A 12,416-nucleotide genomic window follows, 5' to 3' on the forward strand; every position below is an offset into this window, starting at 1 on the left:
CCTGGCTATCAGGGGATGAGGGAGGCTGTTCCACCTGGCTATCAGGGGGATGAGGGAGGCTGTTCCACCTGGCTATCAGGGGATGAGGGAGGCTGTTCCACCTGGCTATCAGGGGGTGAGGGAGGCTGTTCCACCTGGCTATCAGGGGATGAGGGAGGCTGTTCCACCTGGCTATCAGGGGATGACGGAGGCTGTTCTATCTGGCTATCAGGGGATGACGGAGGCTGTTCCACCTGGCTATCAGGGGATGAGGGAGGCTGTTCCACCTGGCTATCAGGGGGATGACGGAGGCTGTTCCATCTGGCTATCAGGGGGATGACGGAGGCTGTTCCACCTGGCTATCAGGGGATGAGGGAGGCTGTTCCACCTGGCTATCAGGGGATGAGGGAGGCTGTTCCACCTGGCTATCAGGGGATGACGGAGGCTGTTCCACCTGGCTATCAGGGGATGAGGGAGGCTGTTCCAACTGGCTATCAGGGGGATGAGGGAGGCTGTTCCACCTGGCTATCAGGGGATGACGGAGGCTGTTCCACCTGGCTATCAGGGGATGAGGGAGGCTGTTCCACCTGGCTATCAGGGGATGAGGAGGCTGTTCCACCTGGCTATCAGGGGATGACGGAGGCTGTTCCACCTGGCTATCAGGGGATGAGGGAGGCTGTTCTATCTGGCTATCAGGGGATGACGGAGGCTGTTCCACCTGGCTATCAGGGGATGAGGGAGGCTGTTCCACCTGACTATCAGGAGGATGACGGAGGCTGTCCACCTGGCTATCAGGGGATGACGGAGGCTGTTCCACCTGGCTATCAGGGGATGAGGGAGGCTGTTCCACCTGACTATCAGGAGGATGACGGAGGCTGTTCCACCTGGCTATCAGGGGGATGACGGAGGCTGTTCCACCTGACTATCAGGAGGATGACGGAGGCTGTTCCACCTGGCTATCAGGGGATGACGGAGGCTGTTCCACCTGGCTATCAGGGGATGAGGGAGGCTGTTCCACCTGGCTATCAGGGGATGACGGAGGCTGTTCCACCTGGCTATCAGGGGATGAGGGAGGCTGTTCCACCTGGCTATCAGGGGATGAGGGAGGCTGTTCCATCTGGCTATCAGGGGATGAGGGAGGCTGTTCCACCTGGCTATCAGGGGGATGACGGAGGCTGTTCCACCTGGCTATCAGGGGGATGACGGAGGCTGTTCTATCTGGCTATCAGGGGATGACGGAGGCTGTTCCACCTGGCTATCAGGGGATGACGGAGGCTGTTCCACCTGGCTATCAGGGGGTGAGGGAGGCTGTTCCACCTGGCTATCAGGGGGTGAGGGAGGCTGTTCCACCTGGCTATCAGGGGATGAGGGAGGCTGTTCCACCTGGCTATCAGGGGATGACGGAGGCTGTTCCATCTGGCTATCAGGGGATGACGGAGGCTGTTCCACCTGGCTATCAGGGGATGAGGGAGGCTGTTCCACCTGGCTATCAGGGGGATGAGGGAGGCTGTTCCACCTGGCTATCAGGGGGATGAGGGAGGCTGTTCCACCTGGCTATCAGGGGATGAGGGAGGCTGTTCCACCTGGCTATCAGGGGATGAGGGAGGCTGTTCCACCTGGCTATCAGGGGATGAGGGAGGCTGTTCCACCTGGCTATCAGGGGATGAGGGAGGCTGTTCCACCTGGCTATCAGGGGATGAGGGAGGCTGTTCCACCTGGCTATCAGGGGGATGAGGGAGGCTGTTCTATCTGGCTATCAGGGGATGACGGAGGCTGTTCCACCTGGCTATCAGGGGATGAGGGAGGCTGTTCCACCTGGCTATCAGGGGATGACGGAGGCTGTTCCACCTGGCTATCAGGGGGATGACGGAGGCTGTTCCACCTGGCTATCAGGGGATGACGGAGGCTGTTCCACCTGGCTATCAGGGGATGAGGGAGGCTGTTCCACCTGGCTATCAGGAGGATGACGGAGGCTGTTCCACCTGGCTATCAGGGGATGACGGAGGCTGTTCTATCTGGCTATCAGGGGATGAGGGAGGCTGTTCCACCTGGCTATCAGGGGATGAGGGAGGCTGTTCCACCTGGCTATCAGGGGGATGAGGGAGGCTGTTCCACCTGGCTATCAGGGGGATGAGGGAGGCTGTTCCACCTGGCTATCAGGGGGATGAGGGAGGCTGTTCCACCTGGCTATCAGGGGGATGAGGGAGGCTGTTCCACCTGGCTATCAGGGGGATGAGGGAGGCTGTTCCACCTGGCTATCAGGGGGATGAGGGAGGCTGTTCCACCTGGCTATCAGGGGGATGAGGGAGGCTGTTCCACCTGGCTATCAGGGGGATGAGGGAGGCTGTTCCACCTGGCTATCAGGGGGATGAGGGAGGCTGTTCCACCTGGCTATCAGGGGGATGAGGGAGGCTGTTCCACCTGGCTATCAGGGGGATGAGGGAGGCTGTTCTATCTGGCTATCAGGGGGGTGAGGGAGGCTGTTCCACCTGGCTATCAGGGGCATGAGGGAGGCTGTTCCACCTGGCTATCAGGGGCATGAGGGAGGCTGTTCCACCTGGCTATCAGGGGGATGAGGGAGGCTGTTCCACCTGGCTATCAGGGGATGAGGGAGGCTGTTCCACCTGGCTATCAGGGGGATGAGGGAGGCTGTTCCACCTGGCTATCAGGGGATGAGGGAGGCTGTTCCACCTGGCTATCAGGGGATGAGGGAGGCTGTTCCACCTGGCTATCAGGGGATGAGGGAGGCTGTTCCACCTGGCTATCAGGGGGATGAGGGAGGCTGTTCCACCTGGCTATCAGGGGATGACGGAGGCTGTTCCACCTGGCTATCAGGGGATGACGGAGGCTGTTCCACCTGGCTATCAGGGGGATGACGGAGGCTGTTCCACCTGGCTATCAGGGGGGTGAGGGAGGCTGTTCTATCTGGCTATCAGGGGGGTGAGGGAGGCTGTTCCACCTGGCTATCAGGGGGATGAGGGAGGCTGTTCCACCTGGCTATCAGGGGGTGAGGGAGGCTGTTCTATCTGGCTATCAGGGGATGAGGGAGGCTGTTCCATCTGGCTATCAGGGGATGACGGAGGCTGTTCCACCTGGCTATCAGGGGATGGGGGAGGCTGTTCCACCTGGCTATCAGGGGGTGAGGGAGGCTGTTCCACCTGGCTATCAGGGGGATGAGGGAGGCTGTTCTATCTGGCTATCAGGGGGATGAGGGAGGCTGTTCCACCTGGCTATCAGGGGATGAGGGAGGCTGTTCCACCTGGCTATCAGGGGATGAGGGAGGCTGTTCTATCTGGCTATCAGGGGATGACGGAGGCTGTTCCACCTGGCTATCAGGGGATGACGGAGGCTGTTCCACCTGGCTATCAGGGGATGAGGGAGGCTGTTCCACCTGGCTATCAGGGGATGACGGAGGCTGTTCCACCTGGCTATCAGGGGATGAGGGAGGCTGTTCCACCTGGCTATCAGGGGATGAGGGAGGCTGTTCTATCTGGCTATCAGGGGGTGAGGGAGGCTGTTCCACCTGGCTATCAGGGGATGAGGGAGGCTGTTCCACCTGGCTATCAGGGGATGAGGGAGGCTGTTCCACCTGGCTATCAGGGGATGACGGAGGCTGTTCCACCTGGCTATCAGGGGATGAGGGAGGCTGTTCCACCTGGCTATCAGGGGATGACGGAGGCTGTTCTATCTGGCTATCAGGGGATGAGGGAGGATGTTCCACCTGGCTATCAGGGGATGACGGAGGCTGTTCTATCTGGCTATCAGGGGATGAGGGAGGCTGTTCCACCTGGCTATCAGGGGATGAGGGAGGCTGTTCCACCTGGCTATCAGGGGCATGACGGAGGCTGTTCCACCTGGCTATCAGGGGATGACGGAGGCTGTTCCACCTGGCTATCAGGGGATGAGGGAGGCTGTTCTATCTGGCTATCAGGGGGTGAGGGAGGCTGTTCCACCTGGCTATCAGGGGGATGACGGAGGCTGTTCCACCTGGCTATCAGGGGGATGACGGAGGCTGCTCCATCTGGCTATCAGGGGATGAGGGGCTGTTCCACCTGGCTATCAGGGGGATGACGGAGGCTGTTCTATCTGGCTATCAGGGGGATGACGGAGGCTGTTCCACCTGGCTATCAGGGGATGATCAGGGGGAGGCTGTTCCACCTGGCTATCAGGGGATGACGGAGGCTGTTCCACCTGGCTATCAGGGGATGACGGAGGCTGTTCCACCTGGCTATCAGGGGGTGAGGGAGGCTGTTCCACCTGGCTATCAGGGGATGACGGAGGCTGTTCCACCTGGCTATCAGGGGATGACGGAGGCTGTTCCACCTGGCTATCAGGGGGATGACGGAGGCTGTTCCACCTGGCTATCAGGGGGATGACAGGGGGAGGCTGTTCCATCTGGCTATCAGGGGATGACGGAGGCTGTTCCACCTGGCTATCAGGGGATGACGGAGGCTGTTCCACCTGGCTATCAGGGGATGAGGGAGGCTGTTCCATCTGGCTATCAGGGGGATGACGGAGGCTGTTCCACCTGGCTATCAGGGGATGACGGAGGCTGTTCCACCTGGCTATCAGGGGGATGACGGAGGCTGTTCTATCTGGCTATCAGGGGGATGACGGAGGCTGTTCCACCTGGCTATCAGGGGATGACGGAGGCTGTTCCACCTGGCTATCAGGGGATGACGGAGGCTGTTCCACCTGGCTATCAGGGGGATGACGGAGGCTGTTCTATCTGGCTATCAGGGGGATGACGGAGGCTGTTCCACCTGGCTATCAGGGGATGACGGAGGCTGTTCCACCTGGCTATCAGGGGATGACGGAGGCTGTTCCACCTGGCTATCAGGGGGATGACGGAGGCTGTTCCACCTGGCTATCAGGGGATGACGGAGGCTGTTCCACCTGGCTATCAGGGGGTGAGGGAGGCTGTTCCACCTGGCTATCAGGGGATGAGGGAGGCTGTTCCACCTGGCTATCAGGGGGTGAGGGAGGCTGTTCCACCTGGCTATCAGGGGGTGAGGGAGGCTGTTCTATCTGGCTATCAGGGGGTGACGGAGGCTGTTCCACCTGGCTATCAGGGGGTGAGGGAGGCTGTTCCACCTGGCTATCAGGGGGTGAGGGAGGCTGTTCCACCTGGCTATCAGGGGATGAGGGAGGCTGTTCTATCTGGCTATCAGGGGGATGACGGAGGCTGTTCTATCTGGCTATCAGGGGATGAGGGAGGCTGTTCCACCTGGCTATCAGGGGATGACGGAGGCTGTTCCACCTGGCTATCAGGGGGGTGAGGGAGGCTGTTCCACCTGGCTATCAGGGGATGACGGAGGCTGTTCTATCTGGCTATCAGGGGATGAGGGAGGCTGTTCCACCTGGCTATCAGGGGATGACGGAGGCTGTTCCACCTGGCTATCAGGGGATGAGGGAGGCTGTTCCACCTGGCTATCAGGGGGATGACGGAGGCTGTTCCACCTGGCTATCAGGGGATGACGGAGGCTGTTCCACCTGGCTATCAGGGGGATGACGGAGGCTGTTCCACCTGCCTATCAGGGGATGACGGAGGCTGTTCCACCTGGCTATCAGGGGATGACGGAGGCTGTTCCACCTGGCTATCAGGGGGATGACGGAGGCTGTTCCACCTGGCTATCAGGGGGATGACGGAGGCTGTTCCACCTGGCTATCAGGGGGATGAGGGAGGCTGTTCCACCTGGCTATCAGGGGGATGAGGGAGGCTGTTCCACCTGGCTATCAGGGGGATGACGGAGGCTGTTCCACCTGGCTATCAGGGGGATGACGGAGGCTGTTCCACCTGGCTATCAGGGGGATGACGGAGGCTGTTCCACCTGGCTATCAGGGGGATGAGGGAGGCTGTTCCACCTGGCTATCAGGGGGATGACGGAGGCTGTTCCACCTGGCTATCAGGGGGTGAGGGAGGCTGTTCCACCTGGCTATCAGGGGGTGAGGGAGGCTGTTCCACCTGGCTATCAGGGGGATGAGGGAGGCTGTTCCACCTGGCTATCAGGGGGATGACGGAGGCTGTTCCATCTGGCTATCAGGGGGATGAGGGAGGCTGTTCCACCTGGCTATCAGGGGGATGAGGGAGGCTGTTCCACCTGGCTATCAGGGGGATGAGGGAGGCTGTTCCACCTGGCTATCAGGGGGATGACGGAGGCTGTTCCACCTGGCTATCAGGGGGATGACGGAGGCTGTTCCACCTGGCTATCAGGGGGATGACGGAGGCTGTTCCACCTGGCTATCAGGGGGATGACGGAGGCTGTTCCACCTGGCTATCAGGGGGATGAGGGAGGCTGTTCCACCTGGCTATCAGGGGATGACGGAGGCTGTTCTATCTGGCTATCAGGGGATGAGGGAGGCTGTTCCACCTGGCTATCAGGGGATGAGGGAGGCTGTTCCACCTGGCTATCAGGGGATGAGGGAGGCTGTTCTATCTGGCTATCAGGGGGATGAGGAGGCTGTTCCACCTGGCTATCAGGGGGATGAGGGAGGCTGTTCCACCTGGCTATCAGGGGATGAGGGAGGCTGTTCCACCTGGCTATCAGGGGATGACGGAGGCTGTTCCACCTGGCTATCAGGGGATGACGGAGGCTGTTCCACCTGCCTATCAGGGGATGACGGAGGCTGTTCCACCTGGCTATCAGGGGGATGAGGAGGCTGTTCCACCTGGCTATCAGGGGGATGAGGGAGGCTGTTCCACCTGGCTATCAGGGGGATGAGGGAGGCTGTTCCATCTGGCTATCAGGGGATGAGGGAGGCTGTTCCACCTGGCTATCAGGGGATGACGGAGGCTGTTCCACCTGGCTATCAGGGGGATGAGGGAGGCTGTTCCACCTGGCTATCAGGGGGATGACGGAGGCTGTTCCACCTGGCTATCAGGGGATGACGGAGGCTGTTCCACCTGGCTATCAGGGGATGACGGAGGCTGTTCCACCTGGCTATCAGGGGATGACGGAGGCTGTTCCACCTGGCTATCAGGGGATGACGGAGGCTGTTCCACCTGGCTATCAGGGATGAGGGAGGCTGTTCCACCTGGCTATCAGGGGGTGAGGGAGGCTGTTCCACCTGGCTATCAGGGGATGACGGAGGCTGTTCCACCTGGCTATCAGGGGATGAGGGAGGCTGTTCCACCTGGCTATCAGGGGATGAGGGAGGCTGTTCCACCTGGCTATCAGGGGATGAGGGAGGCTGTTCCACCTGGCTATCAGGGGATGAGGGAGGCTGTTCCACCTGGCTATCAGGGGGATGACGGAGGCTGTTCTATCTGGCTATCAGGGGATGAGGAGGCTGTTCCACCTGGCTATCAGGGGATGAGGGAGGCTGTTCCACCTGGCTATCAGGGGGTGAGGGAGGATGTTCTATCTGGCTATCAGGGGATGAGGGAGGCTGTTCCACCTGGCTATCAGGGGGATGACGGAGGCTGTTCCACCTGGCTATCAGGGGGATGACGGAGGCTGTTCCACCTGGCTATCAGGGGATGACGGAGGCTGTTCCACCTGGCTATCAGGGGATGAGGGAGGCTGTTCCACCTGGCTATCAGGGGATGAGGGAGGCTGTTCCACCTGGCTATCAGGGGGATGACGGAGGCTGTTCCACCTGGCTATCAGGGGGGTGAGGGAGGCTGTTCCACCTGGCTATCAGGGGGGTGAGGGAGGCTGTTCCACCTGGCTATCAGGGGTCTCCCTCTCTTTCTCCCTCCATCTCTCTCTCTTCTTGTGTTGTAATTTGATCATCTTATGCATGTTGTATTTCTCAAAAAGGCAGAGTGTGTGTGTGTCCACATTACCTGTGTTTGTCTACATGCCTGCACATTGTGTGTGTGTGTGTGTTCTCTGGGGGGCGTGCTGGTTGTCAGAGTGTATCAGGCGGTTAGATCCGTCTCTACCCGATGTGGCACTGCACAGCGCTACATCAGCAAGTGGTGCCTTCACATCAATTGATACCAAAAGCCTAAATCGCTCAGAGCACCAACAGTTATCTGAGTAGAGAGAGAGAGGGGACACACAGACATACTTGGATGTTGTTTGCTTGGTCCATTAGATTTCTGTGGCGCTATGAGTTTAACTCCTCGAGGTACCCCCTCCAGCCGTTCCAGGGACCGGAATTTGATTGACATCACACCGAGTACACCTGATTCAACTTGTTAACTAATCATCGAGCCATTGACTACTTGAATCATTAAACTAGTTCAAGAAATGGTGAAACGTAATGGGGTTCCCCAAGGTGAGGTTTAAGAACAGGTGAAACGTAATGGGGTTCCCCAAGGTGAGGTTTAAGAACAGGTGAAACGTAATGGGGTTCCCCAAGGTGAGGTTTAAGAACGAGTGAAACGTAATGGGGTTCCCCAAGGTGAGGTTTAAGAACGAGTGAAACGTAATGGGGTTCCCCAAGGTGAGGTTTAAGAAGGAGTGAAACGTAATGGGGTTCCCCAAGGTGAGGTTTAAGAACGGTGAAAGGTAATGGGGTTCCCAAGGTGAGGTTTAAGAACGGGTGAACGTAATGGGGTTTCCCAAGGTGAGGTTTAAGAACGGGTGAAACGTAATGGGGTTCCCCAAGGTCAGGTTTAAGAAAGAGTGAAACGTAATGGGGTTCCCCAAGGTGAGGTTTAAGAACAGTGAAACGTAATGGGGTTCCCCAAGGTGAGGTTTAAGAACGAGTGAAACGTAATGGGGTTCCCAAGGTGAGGTTTAAGAACGGTGAAACGTAATGGGGTTCCCCAAGGTGAGGTTTAAGAACGAGTGAAACGTAATGGGGTTCCCCAAGGTGAGGTTTAAGAACGAGTGAAACGTAATGGGGTTCCCCAAGGTGAGGTTTAAGAACGAGTGAAACGTAATGGGGTTTCCCAAGGTGAGGTTTAAGAAGGAGTGAAACGTAATGGGGTTCCCCAAGGTGAGGTTTAAGAAAGAAACGTAATGGGGTTTCCCAAGGTGAGGTTTGAAAGTGAAACGTAATGGGGTTCCCAAGGTGAGGTTTAAGAACGGGTGAACGTAATGGGGTTTCCCCAAGGTGAGGTTTAAGAACGGGTGAAACGTAATGGGGTTCCCCAAGGTGAGGTTTAAGAACGAGTGAAACGTAATGGGGTTCCCCAAGGTGAGGTTTAAGAACGAGTGAAACGTAATGGGGTTCCCCAAGGTGAGGTTTAAGAACGAGTGAAACGTAATGGGGTTCCCCAAGGTGAGGTTTAAGAACGAGTGAAACGTAATGGGGTTCCCCAAGGTGAGGTTTAAGACGAGTGAAACGTAATGGGGTTCCCCAAGGTGAGGTTCGTGAAAATGGGGTTCCCCAAGGTGAGGTTTAAGAACGAGTGAAACGTAATGGGGTTCCCCAAGGTGAGGTTTAAGAACGAGTGAAACGTAATGGGGTTCCCCAAGGTGAGGTTTAAGAACGAGTGAAACGTAATGGGGTTCCCCAAGGTGAGGTTTAAGAACGAGTGAAACGTAATGGGGTTCCCCAAGGTGAGGTTTAAGAACGAGTGAAACGTAATGGGGTTCCCCAAGGTGAGGTTTAAGAACGAGTGAAACGTAATGGGGTTCCCCAAGGTGAGGTTTAAGAACGAGTGAAACGTAATGGGGTTCCCCAAGGTGAGGTTTAAGAACGAGTGAAACGTAATGGGGTTCCCCAAGGTGAGGTTTAAGAACGAGTGAAACGTAATGGGGTTCCCCAAGGTGAGGTTTAAGAACAGGTGAAACGTAATGGGGTTCCCCAAGGTGAGGTTTAAGAACGAGTGAAACGTAATGGGGTTCCCCAAGGTGAGGTTTAAGAACAGGTGAAACGTAATGGGGTTCCCCAAGGTGAGGTTTAAGAACGAGTGAAACGTAATGGGGTTCCCCAAGGTGAGGTTTAAGAACGAGTGAAACGTAATGGGGTTCCCCAAGGTGAGGTTTAAGAACGAGTGAAACGTAATGGGGTTCCCCAAGGTGAGGTTTAAGTGAGTGAAACGTAATGGGGTTCCCCAAGGTGAGGTTTAAGAACGAGTGAAACGTAATGGGGTTCCCCAAGGTGAGGTTTAAGAGTGAGAGTGAAACGTAATGGGGTTCCCCAAGGTGAGGTTTAAGAACGAGTGAAACGTAATGGGGTTCCCCAAGGTGAGGTTTAAGAACGAGTGAAACGTAATGGGGTTCCCCAAGGTGAGGTTTAAGAACAGGTGAAACGTAATGGGGTTCCCCAAGGTGAGGTGAGGTTTAAGAATGGGGGTGAAACGTAATGGGGTTCCCCAAGGTGAGGTTTAAGAATGGGGAGTGAAACGTAATGGGGTTCCCCAAGGTGAGGTTTAAGAACGAGTGAAACGTAATGGGGTTCCCCAAGGTGAGGTTTAAGAACGAGTGAAACGTAATGGGGTTCCCCAAGGTGAGGTTTAAGAACGAGTGAAACGTAATGGGGTTCCCCAAGGTGAGGTTTAAGAACGAGTGAAACGTAATGGGGTTCCCAAGGTGAGGTTTAAGAACAGGTGAAACGTAATGGGGTTCCCCAAGGTGAGGTTTAAGAACGAGTGAAACGTAATGGGGGTGAGGAGTGAAACGTAATGGGGTTCCCCAAGGTGAGGTTTAAGAACGAGTGAAACGTAATGGGGTTCCCCAAGGTGAGGTTTAAGAACGAGTGAAACGTAATGGGGTTCCCCAAGGTGAGGTTTAAGAACAGGTGAAACGTAATGGGGTTCCCCAAGGTGAGGTTTAAGAACAGGTGAAACGTAATGGGGTTCCCAAGGTGAGGTTTAAGAACGAGTGAAACGTAATGGGGTTCCCAAGGTGAGGTTTAAGAACGAGTGAAACGTAATGGGGTTCCCCAAGGTGAGGTTTAAGATGGGGTTCCCAAGGTGAGGTTTAAGAAGTGAAACGTAATGGGGTTCCCCAAGGTGAGGTTTAAGAACGAGTGAAACGTAATGGGGTTCCCCAAGGTGAGGTTTAAGAACGAGTGAAACGTAATGGGGTTCCCCAAGGTGAGGTTTAAGAACAGGTGAAACGTAATGGGGTTCCCCAAGGTGAGGTTTAAGAACAGGTGAAACGTAATGGGGTTCCCCAAGGTGAGGTTTAAGAACAGGTGAAACGTAATGGGGTTCCCCAAGGTGAGGTTTAAGAACAGGTGAAACGTAATGGGGTTCCCCAAGGTGAGGTTTAAGAACGAGTGAAACGTAATGGGGTTCCCCAAGGTGAGGTTTAAGAACGAGTGAAACGTAATGGGGTTCCCAAGGTGAGGTTTAAGAACGAGTGAAAGGTTTAAGAATGGGGTTCCCCAAGGTGAGGTTTAAGAACGAGTGAAACGTAATGGGGTTCCCCAAGGTGAGGTTTAAGAACAGGTGAAACGTAATGGGGTTCCCAAGGTGAGGTTTAAGAACGAGTGAAACGTAATGGGGTTCCCCAAGGTGAGGTTTAAGAACGAGTGAAACGTAATGGGGTTCCCCAAGGTGAGGGGTGAAACGTAATGGGGTTCCCCAAGGTGAGGTTTAAGAACGAGTGAAACGTAATGGGGTTCCCCAAGGTGAGGTTTAAGAACAGTGAAACGTAATGGGGTTCCCCAAGGTGAGGTTTAAGAACGAGTGAAACGTAATGGGGTTCCCCAAGGTGAGGTTTAAGAACGAGTGAAACGTAATGGGGTTCCCCAAGGTGAGGTTTAAGAACGAGTGAAACGTAATGGGGTTCCCCAAGGTGAGGTTTAAGAACGAGTGAAACGTAATGGGGTTCCCCAAGGTGAGGTTTAGAACGAGTGAAAGTAATGGGGTTCCCAAGGTGAAACGTAATGGGGTTCCCCAAGGTGAGGTTTAAGAACGAGTGAAACGTAATGGGGTTCCCCAAGGTGAGGTTTAAGAACGAGTGAAACGTAATGGGGTTCCCCAAGGTGAGGTTTAAGAACGGGTGAAACGTAATGGGGTTCCCCAAGGTGAGGTTTAAGAACGAGTGAAACGTAATGGGGTTCCCCAAGGTGAGGTTTAAGAACAGGTGAAACGTAATGGGGTTCCCCAAGGTGAGGTTTAAGAACGAGTGAAACGTAATGGGGTTCCCCAAGGTGAGGTTTAAGAACGAGTGAAACGTAATGGGGTTCCCCAAGGTGAGGTTTAAGAACGAGTGAAACGTAATGGGGTTCCCCAAGGTGAGGTTTAAGAACGAGTGAAACGTAATGGGGTTCCCCAAGGTGAGGTTTAAGAACGAGTGAAACGTAATGGGGTTCCCCAAGGTGAGGTTTAAGAACGAAAGTGAAACGTAATGGGGTTCCCCAAGGTGAGGTTTAAGAACGAGTGAAACGTAATGGGGTTCCCAAGGTGAGGTTTAAGAACGGGTGAAACGTAATGGGGTTCCCCAAGGTGAGGTTTAAGAACAGGTGAAACGTAATGGGGGTTCCCCAAGGTGAGGTTTAAGAACGAGTGAAACGTAATGGGGTTCCCCAAGGTGAGGTTTAAGAACGAGTGAAACGTAATGGGGTTCCCCAAGGTGAGGTTTAAG

Source organism: Oncorhynchus keta, unplaced genomic scaffold (genome assembly GCF_023373465.1).
Source record: "Oncorhynchus keta strain PuntledgeMale-10-30-2019 unplaced genomic scaffold, Oket_V2 Un_contig_3659_pilon_pilon, whole genome shotgun sequence".
Lineage (NCBI taxonomy): Eukaryota > Metazoa > Chordata > Actinopteri > Salmoniformes > Salmonidae > Oncorhynchus > Oncorhynchus keta.